Source organism: Aotus nancymaae, unplaced genomic scaffold, assembly GCF_030222135.1.
Source record: "Aotus nancymaae isolate 86718 unplaced genomic scaffold, 86718_ANA_hifiasm-v0.15.2.pri h1tg000003l, whole genome shotgun sequence".
NCBI classification, from domain to species: domain Eukaryota; kingdom Metazoa; phylum Chordata; class Mammalia; order Primates; family Aotidae; genus Aotus; species Aotus nancymaae.
The window spans coordinates 18,090,299-18,102,510 of NW_026988414.1; positions in this window are offsets into that span (position 1 = coordinate 18,090,299).

The window sequence follows — 12,212 nt, forward strand, 5'->3', positions numbered from 1 at the left end:
TCATTTTTCCACTAAAACCTTTTATTTGAATCTATTTTTTATGTTAATATTGTCCTTGTATTCCTTTTTGCCAAAACTAACAGTTGCCTTATGTATTTTTGTCCATTTCTTTATTTTAAATATGATCATTTATGTTTGAGTAGAGTTTGCTTTTAGACTCAATATGGTAGTCTTTGTCTTTTTATAGAGACATTTATTCTGTTTATATTTATTATGATCACTAATATCTTTCTTCTTAATTCTGTCATTTTATGTTGTTTCTTATTTTATTTCCCAATTTTTGGTTATATTGTTCATGTTTTCCACTTTCTTCTACTTTTTTACAAGTTACGCATAGTCTTATCTTTGTTGACCCTATTTTTAAAATCAAATTCTATTAATCTTTGACTCCCCTCTTTGTTTGGCATTTGAAATTTTCATCAGGATGTATCTAGATGTGACTTTTAAAAATTAATTTTATCTGCCCTTCGTGGGTGTTTTTTCTCTCAGACTGTTACTGCCACTTTCAGATTTACTGTGATGTTTTTGCTCACCTTATTTCATCTCACTATGCTTCTTTCTGAATTCTGGGAGACTTTCTTTTTTTGAACAGACAATTTAAATTATTTATTCGGTTTTCTTCAATGTTTAATATGCTCTCCACTGCCCCTACTGCATTTTAAAATTCTGTAATTATGCTTTTCATCTTAAAGTAAAATTGCCTTATCTCACATAATTATCTTTTCAGAAATGCAATATGTTCTTTAATCTCATAGAAAATATAAATTTGATATTAAATTTTTTTCCTTCTGTTTCTGGCATAGGTCTGTTCTGGGGGAAACTTTTTTTTCTTTTTTTTATTCTACATCTGATTTTGTTCCTTCTTTTATACTAGTAAAAGTAACTGGTGTTCTTCTCTTACTTATTCTTTGGAGGCAGGGCTGGATTTGCAGATGAAGTCTATTAGAGAAAGAGAAAGTTCAGATATATTCAAATCATAGAGAAAAATAGGTTTTATGTTTCTGCAGACTTGGTTGGCCATGCAGAGCATTCAATTTACCACGTGGTGTAGGTTGCAGCCATTTGTCAGGGAAGCTCAGTTCTTTGTGGAATGTGTCTTTTCACCCTCTCTATGTGTGGGTGTGGGCAGACCCAGTTCTCCAAGTAATTCTTGGACTTGAGGTTAGCTCACCTCTCACTGCTTTTTTTTTTTCTTTTTTTCTTTTTTTTAAGACAGGGTCTCATTCTGTTACCCAGCCTGGAGTGCAGTGGTATCATCTTGGCTCATTGCAACTTCTGCCTCCTGGATTCAAGCCATCCTCCCACCTCAGCCTCCTGATTAGCTGAGACTCTAGGCACATGTAACCATGCCCTGCTAATTTTTGTATTTTTTGTAGAGGAGGAGTTTCACCATATTGCCCAGGCTGGTTCACTGCTTTTTTTTGGCTCACCTCCAATGCCAGCACCTGATCCTAAGTGTCTGGATAAATTCTAAGTTCCAGATGCTGGTGGGAATTTAAAAATTTCTCTGCCAAAGAGCCCTACAGACCAAGGACATTCAGGGTTCAATTAAGCATATTTTGCTTTTGTTAGCTGAGTTCACTGGGGACACTATTCCTCCTCTCTAACCAGTCTGACTGCCCCTCCCAACTGAGTGCACCATCTCTTAGTGCATCTCAGGGAAAAACGGGCAAGTGCTCCAGCCAAGTGCTCTGAGTGTACACCTGTAGCAATCTTTTGATTTTAGGCCCGGCACGGTGGCTCACGCCTGTAATTCCAGCACTTTGGCAGGCTGAGACTGGGGGCAGGAGTTTGAGGTCGGGAGTTCAATACCAGCCTGGCCAACATAGTGAAACCCCATCTCTATTAAAAATACAAAAATTAGCCTGGGCATGGTGCTGCGTGATCTATAGTCCTTCTGAGCTCATCTGTATCACATCACTTTAAAATATCTTTGTATTCCAGCACTGAAATCCTTTGTGAGTTCGAAGGAATTGGTAGGTACAAATCATGACCACAAAATGTAAGAACCATCCATTCCTCCAAAAAGAAAAAACAAAACAGAAAAAAATAAAGGAAGGAAGGAAGGAAAAAAAGAGAGGAGGGAAGGGGAAGGAAACTCAGAGTTTATCACAGAAGTTTCCAGGGCCTTACTTGTCTCAAATAGCTCATGCTCACAATTAGATCAAGTCAGGAGTCCTGGATTTGAGTGGCAGCCCCATAAGCTAAGATCCCTTCCTTTCCCAGACTCTATTACAGTACAATGTCCTCTCCATGCTTTGTATGAAATACAACTTTTTACATAAACATTAAGGAAAACTTTAAGAAAAATGCTCCATTCACCACCATTGTTATAATATTAACTACGATGATTTTGTTTTACTTTTTTTACTCAGCATATTATCATTTTCTTATTTTCACGATTTTCATTTTAGTGGCAGCACAGCATTCCATTATGTTGACTCCCCAAATTGTTTAGCTGTCCCCTGCCCTTTCTTTCAATATTTAGAAGATTCTGCTTTTACACAAACACAATTCATAAGCTGCGTGATGAAAGTCTATAAGGAGCTTTGCTCCTCAAATTCATCTCATGAGAATGAATTCCCAGAAAAAGGACAATTAGGTCGAAAAGTATTGATGTTTTGGGGCTCTCATTGGGTATTTTAAGTTACTTCTCAAAAGGACCAGCAATATGGCAATTTTCCTGAAACCTCATCAGCAGTAGTTTGCTTTTAAAAATCAGTTTCATACCAATTTGATAATTTAGTGGACAAAAATTGGAACATATTTTATGCCTATTGATTGTCCTTGTGTCTACTGTTTCTATTCCTTTTCAGTGAATTGTTTGCTCACGTCTTTTGCTCATTATTTGTTTGGCCTTGGGTGTTCTTAAGTAATTTAATGTAAGCTATTCTTTCAAGATGAAGTATGCTTAACCTTGGGTCCCAGGAGAGGCGTAGGGTACTCAACAGTCCTGCAAAAGCATATGTGCCATTTATGCGTCTGTGTCTATGTATATGTCTATCTGTGTCAACGTGCATGTATGTGTGTATGTTCCTGCGTGTATGTCTGTAGGTAACTGTGAAAGAGTTCTTAGCTTTTTTTAGATTCTCCAAAAGGTCAAGTTAAAAAAACAGTTAAGAGCCACGCATTCAATACAAATCGCTCCCCTATTGTATGATTTTGCTTTTGCTTTCTGTGTTTGTGTATGCATGCATTTAACATTTTAACATGGCTTAATTTGTCCATTTTTGTTTGTAATTCCTTCTGTTTCCTCTATCCTGGGCCTACTTTTATTTCTTAGATGAGTTCACACTATAGCATTTCACTTTCACTGGGTTGTCTATAATATGTGTTTCAATCAGTCCTTTCTAAATCTGAAGCTTATTTTTAGGTGTAGACCTAAATTAGCCTCCCTGCTTTTCTACTGTTCAACTTCTCCAACTCCCTTATTACACGGTGTTTCCGTTCCCTATTATTTGGTGACACCCTTTTTGTATATTAAGCTCTCTGATGTCACCAAGTCTGTTTTTGGACTTTTGGTTTCATCTAGTTCTCATTTGGCTCTAGTCTCATGCCATTGCAGTACTGTTCTTTAATGACTTATTTCTATGTTTCTATTATCATTGCTTTTTTAAAGAATATCCTTTGCTATGTTTAAAATTTGTTTTTGTGCCTTAGAAACTCCAGTTGGTTTTTGTTTTGTTGTTGTTGTTGTTGTTATTGTCATTGAGACAGTGTCTTGCTCTGTTACCGAGGCTAGACTGCAGGGGTGTGGTCACGGCTCTTTGTAGCCTCAACCTCCCAGGCTCAGGTGATCCTCCCACCTCAGCCTCCCAAGTATATGGGACTACAGGTATACAACACCACACTGGGTTGATTTTTGTTTTTTTGTGGAGATGAGGTATATTGCCCAGTCTGGTCTCAAACTCCTGGGCTAACACAATCTGCCCACCTCAGCCTCTCAAAGTGCTGGGATTATAGGCGTGAGCCACCACCCCCAGCTTCTGCACTATTTTAGCTGTTTTTTGCAAATTATTTTAAAACGCACGTTTTCAAAATCTACAAGAAATACTTTTGTATTGAATAATAAAATTATAATACATGGATTTTATTCAAGTTTTCTATTATGCTTTCCAGGAAAGTTTTGAAATTTTTTGTATGTTATGCTTACATGTTTTAATATTTCATTATTTATATTTGATTGTGAATGGGATCTCATTTTTAATTTGTTTCCTGTCTTTTTATTGCATTTATTTAGGAAAGTTATTGATTTTTAAAATGTTTTTTATGTACCCGTGATATGCAGCCAGTTATGAAACTATTGAACCTTCATATCATTGCTAATCTTAGTTCACACAGGAACATCAGACTTTTTAAAGTCTATGATCATATCATCTGCTTTGATCGTCTGAAGCTTTGTATCATAGGAAGCTTTCTTGCTACCTTTCCAATAATTATTCCTATGGTTTCTTTTTTGTGTCTTATTACATCAGCCAGAATTATCAATATCATATGAAATAATAATGGTGACACAGAGCTTTCTTGTTTTGCTCTCTTTTCTAATGAGAAAATCTCTAATGTTTTTCCATTAAAAAAGATGCTGGCTTGGTTTTAAATAGATCCTTATTATGTTAAGGAAGTGTCATTCCATTCCTATTTTTAAAAATGTTTTGACAGTTATTGAAATGCATTTTTGGCATCCACTAGGATGATCATATGGTTCATATTATTTAATCTATTGATCTTATGTGTTATATTAATAGACACCCTTGTGCTGAACTTTCCTTGCCTTGCCATAGAAACCATTTGGGGTCATGGTGTTTAGTCTTTTAATATGCTGCTGAACACTATTTTATGAGACTGTGTTCTTAAATGATATCGGATCCTGTTCCCTTTAAAAAAAAAAAAAAGTCTGAATCGGGGCTTAAAATCAGGACTGTATTTGCCTTGCAAAATGAATTAGCAGATTTTTTTCCACCATTCTTTTCCTATGTTAAAGAATAATTTATGTAACATGAAAATGTAGTGTTCTGTAAAATTTGGATAGATTTCTCCAGAGACTCTAGGGTGGGTTAAAAAAATGTTCTTTTTAGGGGTGGAGAGGGTTGTTCTTTAATGAATTTCTCACTCTTTCAGATTATTTCTTGCTTGCTGATCTAATCTACATTTCTTGTATTGGTTGTATTATTTTATATTTTTGTAGGCTATCATCTGTTTAATTGATAATTTCAAACAAATTTGCTATAGAATCATGTATGATGTTCCTCTCAATATTTCTGAATCTTTTTGATTTGTTGTGATAATCACGTTCTCACTCCTGATTTCATTTGGGCCTCTTTTCTTGTTTGCCAGAGGTTAGTCTTTTTTATTAGCTCTTTCAAAGAAGCAGCTCTTGGTTTTATTTATTGATTCCACTGTTTTTGTGTTTCTTAATTTGTTTATTCCTGCTATTATCTTTCTTTCCTAGCTACTCTCTTCCTTAGGGTTTGTGTGTGTGTGGTGGGGGTAGGGTAGGTGAAACTGTTTCCAAGACCTAAAGCAGCAAGCTTAATTCATTGGGTTGTTTTTTTTTTTTTTCATTTTTAATTTAAAAAGCATCAAGAGCAGTATTTACCTCTGTAAACTAGCTCAGTTGCTTTTGACAGTCTTAAAATGCCATGTTTTGGATCCATTGTCTCTTGGTCCAATGTATAATGTGGTGTGGGCTTGAAGAAGGGTATAGTGCCAGAGGGGCCACTGGGAAGTATCTGAGCCAATGTGCCCACTCGTAGGAATTCTTTTATGCCACAAGACCCTCGCTGTCCCTAGCCCTACCCTGTCTGTGTCCCATCACCTTGGGTTCCACAGGTGATTGAGTTTTGTGTGTTAATACATTTCTAAAGGAGAACTATCTACCCAAAAGACACGGTGGCTGTATTGTAGGCCAATTCATTATTAGTGAACAGTTTCAAACACCTGTAGGGTCTCTTGCCTTGAGCTGTACGGTTAGAATGCAGGGGGTCTGCAAACTTGGATGTAGGCAAAAACGACATGTTTTTCTTAATTTTCACTAATCTCCTAACTGAAATTTAGCATTTTCTTCCTTTTTGAATGTAGGCAACAAAACAGTCACATTAGCAATGCTGTGGCGTGCACCAATAAAAATCACTGATGCCTTCCTATCGCAATCCTGTTATTACAGATCTTTTGAAATATCATTTAAGTTCATCACTATTTCAAAATTATGTTAGTCATTAGATCTACTGCTAGAGCTTGTTTATTTATTTATTTGTATTTGTATTTATTTTATTTTGAGACAGGATCTTGGTGTGTCACCCAGCTGGAGTGCAGTGGCACGAACACAGCTGACTGCAGCCTTGAACTCCTGGGCTCAAGTGATCCTCCTGCCTCAGGCTCTCAAAGTGGTGGGATTACAGGAATAAGCCACTGTGCCTGGTGAGCTTGTTTAATTCACTATTAAGAAACATATCGATTATGATTTCATATAGTTTTAGTATATTGAAAATTACATTTCAATGTAAAATATTTCCATCAAAAATGCCCATGCACTTAAATACACATGTGTTATTTCCACTTAAAAACATTATTCTGAGAAGGGGTATACGGGCATCCCCAGACTGTCATCATGGTCAATAGCACAAAAAAGGTTAGGAACTCTGTTCTAATGCATGGTTCTAACCAGGCCTTCATGGACCTCTGTGAGGTTTCAGAAAGATTCAAAGACTGTTAACTTTTCAAAGAGATCTACGATGCAAAAGAAAGGTGGGTGCTGCCATGTGTGGTGGCTCGTGCCTGCAATCCCAGCACTTTGGGAGGCTGAGATGGGTGGATCACCTGAGGTCAGGAGTTTGAGACCAGCCTGGCCAACATGGTGAAACTGCGTCTTTACTAAAAATAAAAAAAAGTTAGCCGGGCATGGTGGCATATGCCTGTAATCCCAACTACTTGGGAGGCTGAGGAAAGAGAATCACTTGAGCCGGGAGGCAGAGGTTGCAGTAAACTGAGATCACACCACTGCACTCCAGCCTGGGCGGCAGAGCTAGACTTCATCTCAAACAAACAAGCAAACAAGCAAAACAGAACACCACAATGTTAACTTTAAAGATACATACACGCCCCCGCAACATACGTCCAGTACAATTTCATTTACATACATTTCAAACACAGGCAAACTCAAACTATTTCTTAGGGATGCCTACTTAGGTAATAAAACCACAAAAATAAAAATAAAGAGATGATGGGCAAAAAGCTGCCCGTCAGGGAGTGGAAAGCTTTTGGTGAGAGGCTGCTAAGGATGGCTTCTTGGCCTTTTGGCTAAGATCAAATGAGAGGCTTCTAAGGGAAGAGCAATCAAGGTGGTTACATAAATACCCACTTCATCATTAAACTCCACATTTATAGTTCATTCACTCTTCTGTAGGTTTTATTTCATTAAAAAAAAAAGTTTAGAAAATCCAGACAAAAATCAGGAGGAAAATAAAATTCTGCCCCTGGATGTGAACAATTTTGGGCATATTCTCCCAGCCACTTTTCTGTGCGTGCCTTGTTTTTCTTAACCAAAGTGAAATCTCACTTTAATTTTTATTTTTTCATTTTCTTTCCTTATCAAAAATGTTACCCTCCCTCCCGCCACGTGGCACTTGCACCAGCCTTCCACCTGTGCGGGGCTTGGACCGAGGAGATGTCCTTTATCATCACTCAGCCAGTTGAGGGAAATGACACAGGCTTCCCGACAGCTTATTTTGCTGTCAACCTTCCACCTTTGGAATTCTGATAAGAACATGAGCCTCCTTAATTTACAAAACAACATCCTTGGGCCATTGCCCCATTTTACAGATGGAGAAACTGAGGATCAGAGAGGTAAAGTCACTTACCCAAGGCCGCAGAGCAAGCAGCTCAGTGGCAGCCATAGCTTCCACTTCTCCCATCCTGCTGATCCTCCCTTTTCTGCTCCCATCCACCCATCCTCATCTAAAAGGCCTGTCCTAAGTTCTTGGCCTAAGTAACGTGACCCCATCTCCACCTAGTCTTGTTCCTTTCAGGGAGTCTGGTGGCTTCCTTAGGGCCTGAGTCATGCAGCCATCACTCAAGGGAGGGGGCAGGGATGGCGCCGCGTTCCCAGCAGAACTTATTGCATCATCACTCATGCCTTGTCAAGTCTTATTGCTCCAACATCCCCTAAATGATAAAGTTGGATTCATTAAGTGTAAATTCAATCAAACTTGAAAGAGAGAGAGAAAATAAAAGTGACTTGGAATAAGAGAAATGGAAGCGCTGGTAAGCGGTTGTTGCTTTTCCTAGGAGAAGTGGCCTCTGGGCCCTCTGTGTTCAAGGCAGCATGAGTCAGTGGCGTCAGCAACCTCTCAGGGCGAGGCTGACCCTGGTGTAAGTCCTGCCTCTAGCAAGTGCTGGCTGTGAGGCCTCTCTAAGACTCAGTTTTCTCATCTGTAGATGGGGCAATATCTACCCGGTGTGATTGCACCAAGGATAAGTTGGTATCTTGTGCTTCATCGGTTTATGAGACCTTTCCCACGCTGAAGCAGCGAACTGTAGAAATATACTCAGATAGGGATTCCTGAGCAGCTTGGGGTCGGCCGGTAGATGTGAAGATGGAGAAAGAGAGGAGACGTTGGATCTCAGGATGCAGAGTTTGAATCTCTCACTTACATGGTGTTCCCAGAGCTATAAGATGGTGATGCACAAGATAAAATGCCTTTTATATAAGGGTGTGTGTGTGCATAAAAGTGGAATGTGTGTGTATATATATATATATATATATATATATATATATATATATATATTTGTGGTCAATAACAAGAGTTTTTATTTATTCAGCTACAACTCATGGCCATTCTTCCTCCATTCCTTTGGTCTAAGCTTGTAACATTTCCTGCAGGTAGAAACTATCATCCCCATTTTACAGATTAAAAAACTGAGAAATAAATTAAATGATTTGGCCAAGGCCACACAGCTAGTAAGTGGAAGCCACATGATTCAAGTTCAGACATAAAAATGGAATATATATATATTTTTAAAAAGAACAGTGTTTACCTGTACTGTGGCAGATACAGATATATGCTACTATTTTTTTTTGTATTCTTTTTTTCCTCAACTCAACATCCACTAAATTGATTTCATGATCCACTAATGAGGGCCTTGGCCAACGTCACAGAGCAAGCTAGAGGTGAAACAGGTCAGAACCAGATCTCCTGGCTGCTAGTCCATCCTCTCCTCATTACCTCCCCCTGGCAGGTGTCCAGTTTTGGTTGAGTCTGAGGTGAGTGCTCATCCCAGTGAGTGAGGGCCAGGAAGCAATGGGAGACGCCACGTGTGGAGGTCGAATGGCCTGCAAACCCCACAGGCTGGAGCAGACCTTCCCCCCTCACAGGGAAAGTCTAACATGAGCCCTTGTGCTGCCTCGGAACCTAACAAACGGGTTGAGTGAAGGGACACATACGGAGCCACCCCAACCTGAGTCTGATCCTGCCTCTGCCACTGTGTCGTCATGGATCCCTGGAAGATCCCTGAAGTGGCAATGCTGCTGTCTGAGCTTCAGGATGACGTACGTACGTGTGTGTGTGTGTGTGTGTGTGTGTGTGTGTGTGTGTGTGTGTGTGTGTGTGTGTGTGTGTGTCTGTGTGTGTCTGTGTGTGTCTGTGTTGAGGGATGGGGGCTAAGTAAGGTTCTATCCGCCTAATGAGGAAGGGTTAATAGGAAGTTCCTTCTGGCATCCCACAGGCTGCTTTGAAGCACTGCCACCTACTGGTCACTCTCTCTCATTACACCTCATTACTTGACAGAGGGCTCTGTTTTGGAAGTATCTCCTAAATGCACGGTCCTTTCCAGGGATCAAAATCCACCCATGTCAGGCAAGTTCTCTGAATCCTCAGAACAATCATGAGAAAAAAGCAAGTATTCTTATATCCATCTTACATATGAGAAATTTGAGGGCCAGAGAGGTTAAGTCACTCACTCAAGGACACACAGGATTTTCACATGGATGCCCTGATTCTCAATCCAGTGCTCATTCTGCCCATTACAAGTCACAATCCCCAGCAGGCTGGATTTAGCAGCAGGCTTTACCTCCAGCAGCCTAATGGCTGAAAGAGTAGAGCAGAGATGCAGTTCTTGGACTGGTCAGAGGGGAGTGGGGTGGGGTAGCTTGTTTGGCTGTTTCCAAGAAATGCTGTCAGATATTGCACATTTCATATTGGTTAGCTAGACCTGCTTCAGGCACTCCAGAAAACCTAGGTAGAGGACTGATTTCGAGAAATGATGTGGCTGGGAGCGGTGGCTCATGCCTGTAATCCCAGCACTTTGGGAGGTCAAGGCTAGTGGATCACTTGAAGTCAGGAGTTCAAGACCAGCCTGACCAACATGGGGAAACCCCATCTCTACTGAAAATACAAAATTAGCTGGCTGTGGTGGCGTATGCCTGTAAACACAGCTACTCGGGAGGCAGAGGTTGCAGTGAGCCGAGATCGTGCCACTGCACTCCAGCCTGGGCAACAAGAGTGAAACTCCATACCCCCACCCCCCGCAAAAAAAAAGAAAAGAAAAATGATATTATATGACCATTATGAATGAAGTGTTTGGGGATGTGACAATTACCAGGCTAACTTGGTTCATGTAGACAGCCAAACTGCCTTGCTTAGACCCTGGCAGAACCTGTTTTCTTTCACAAAGCGATAACAAATAGAGATGGAATGGGTGTTGACTGGAGGCTGGTTCTAGTGTCATACTCCGAGGGGCTCAAATTCCATCTCTGTCATCATCCTTGCCCTGCGACCTTGGGCAAATTACTTAAGCCAAGCTTGTCCAACCTCTGGCCCACAGGCTGCATGTAGCCCAGGATGGCTTTAAATGCAACCAAACACAAATTCATAAACTTTCTTAAAACATTATGTGAATTTTTCACTTTTTTTTTTCAGTTCATCAACTATCATTAGAGTTAGTGTATTTTATGTGTGGCCCAAGACAATTCTTCTTTTTCCAATGTGGCCCAGGAAAGTCAAAGGATTGGACACCCCAATAAGCTGTCTGTAAAATGGGGATTCTCAGTTTCTTCATCTGTAAAATGAGAACATCCATCATTGTTTCTTGTTGGCTGTTGTATAAATTAAACGGGCTATTTATACACAAAGCATTAGAGAGGAGCTGGAACGTGGTAAGTACTTACAAATATTAAACATTATTTTAATAGGAGTTGAGAGGCGAAGTCTGAGTTGCACCAACCTGGATTAAAATCCTAATTTTGTCACTGATTCATTTTCCAACCTGGGACAATCCTCCCCTTTTCTGGGCCTTCCCCACCCAGATGGCCGGACCACTCTGCTGGGCCATTCTCTGCTCCTGTTCCTGCTGCATGATGACCATGTCACCATCCGCACCCACATTCAAGGTCAACGGGGCTTGTGGGTTTGGCTGGTGTGAGGGCAGGGCGGGCAAGCTGGGACACATCTGTTCCCTTGGTTAGAACTGTGCTCTTATTTTTTTCCTTTAGGAACTATTTTATGCAGCAAGGTCAAGCCATCAGAACTACAAATCAATTTAAACAAAAGCGCTGAGGCAGATACCCTTGAACTTCAATGACTTAAAATAGCCTCGTTGTCATTCTTAGCCAAACACTCAGTACCTGAGTTCACTTCATCTGTCATCACCGACTAATAACCATCCCCTTCATGGAAACTGACCAGAATGAACTCTTTGAATCAAAGTGGATATGAGGCCTGCTTGGATTAATGGAGCTGCATCGGCTCCCTCCCATGTCTCCAGGATGACTACGGAGGTTGATGCATTCTCAGGGAACTGAATATCTTATTCATATCAGGAAGACCAGACCAGCCATCTTAAGAATGACCCTGGCTGCTCTGTGGGCAGCCAAGCATAGCGAAGCCTTCTTTGTGGAATGCCTCAAAGTTCTACCTTAGAAACCAGGCTAGAATTGCTTTAAAAGGGTTGGTAATGGTGGTCGAGGAAAGGCAGGGGAGTTAGGGAGTATTTATTTGGAAAGGAAAGAAAACTAAGACTTACTCAGTACTTACTGTGTGCCTCAAACTGTGCCAGGGGCTTTAGATGCAATTATTCATGTCAGCCCCACAGTGACTCTGTATGGTAGGTGTTTGATGCTAGTTTTAAAAATAAGACTTTAAGATATAATGTACATACCATCAATTCATTTTTGTTTTTGAGATGGAGTCTCGCTCTGTCACCCAGGCTGGAGTGCAGTA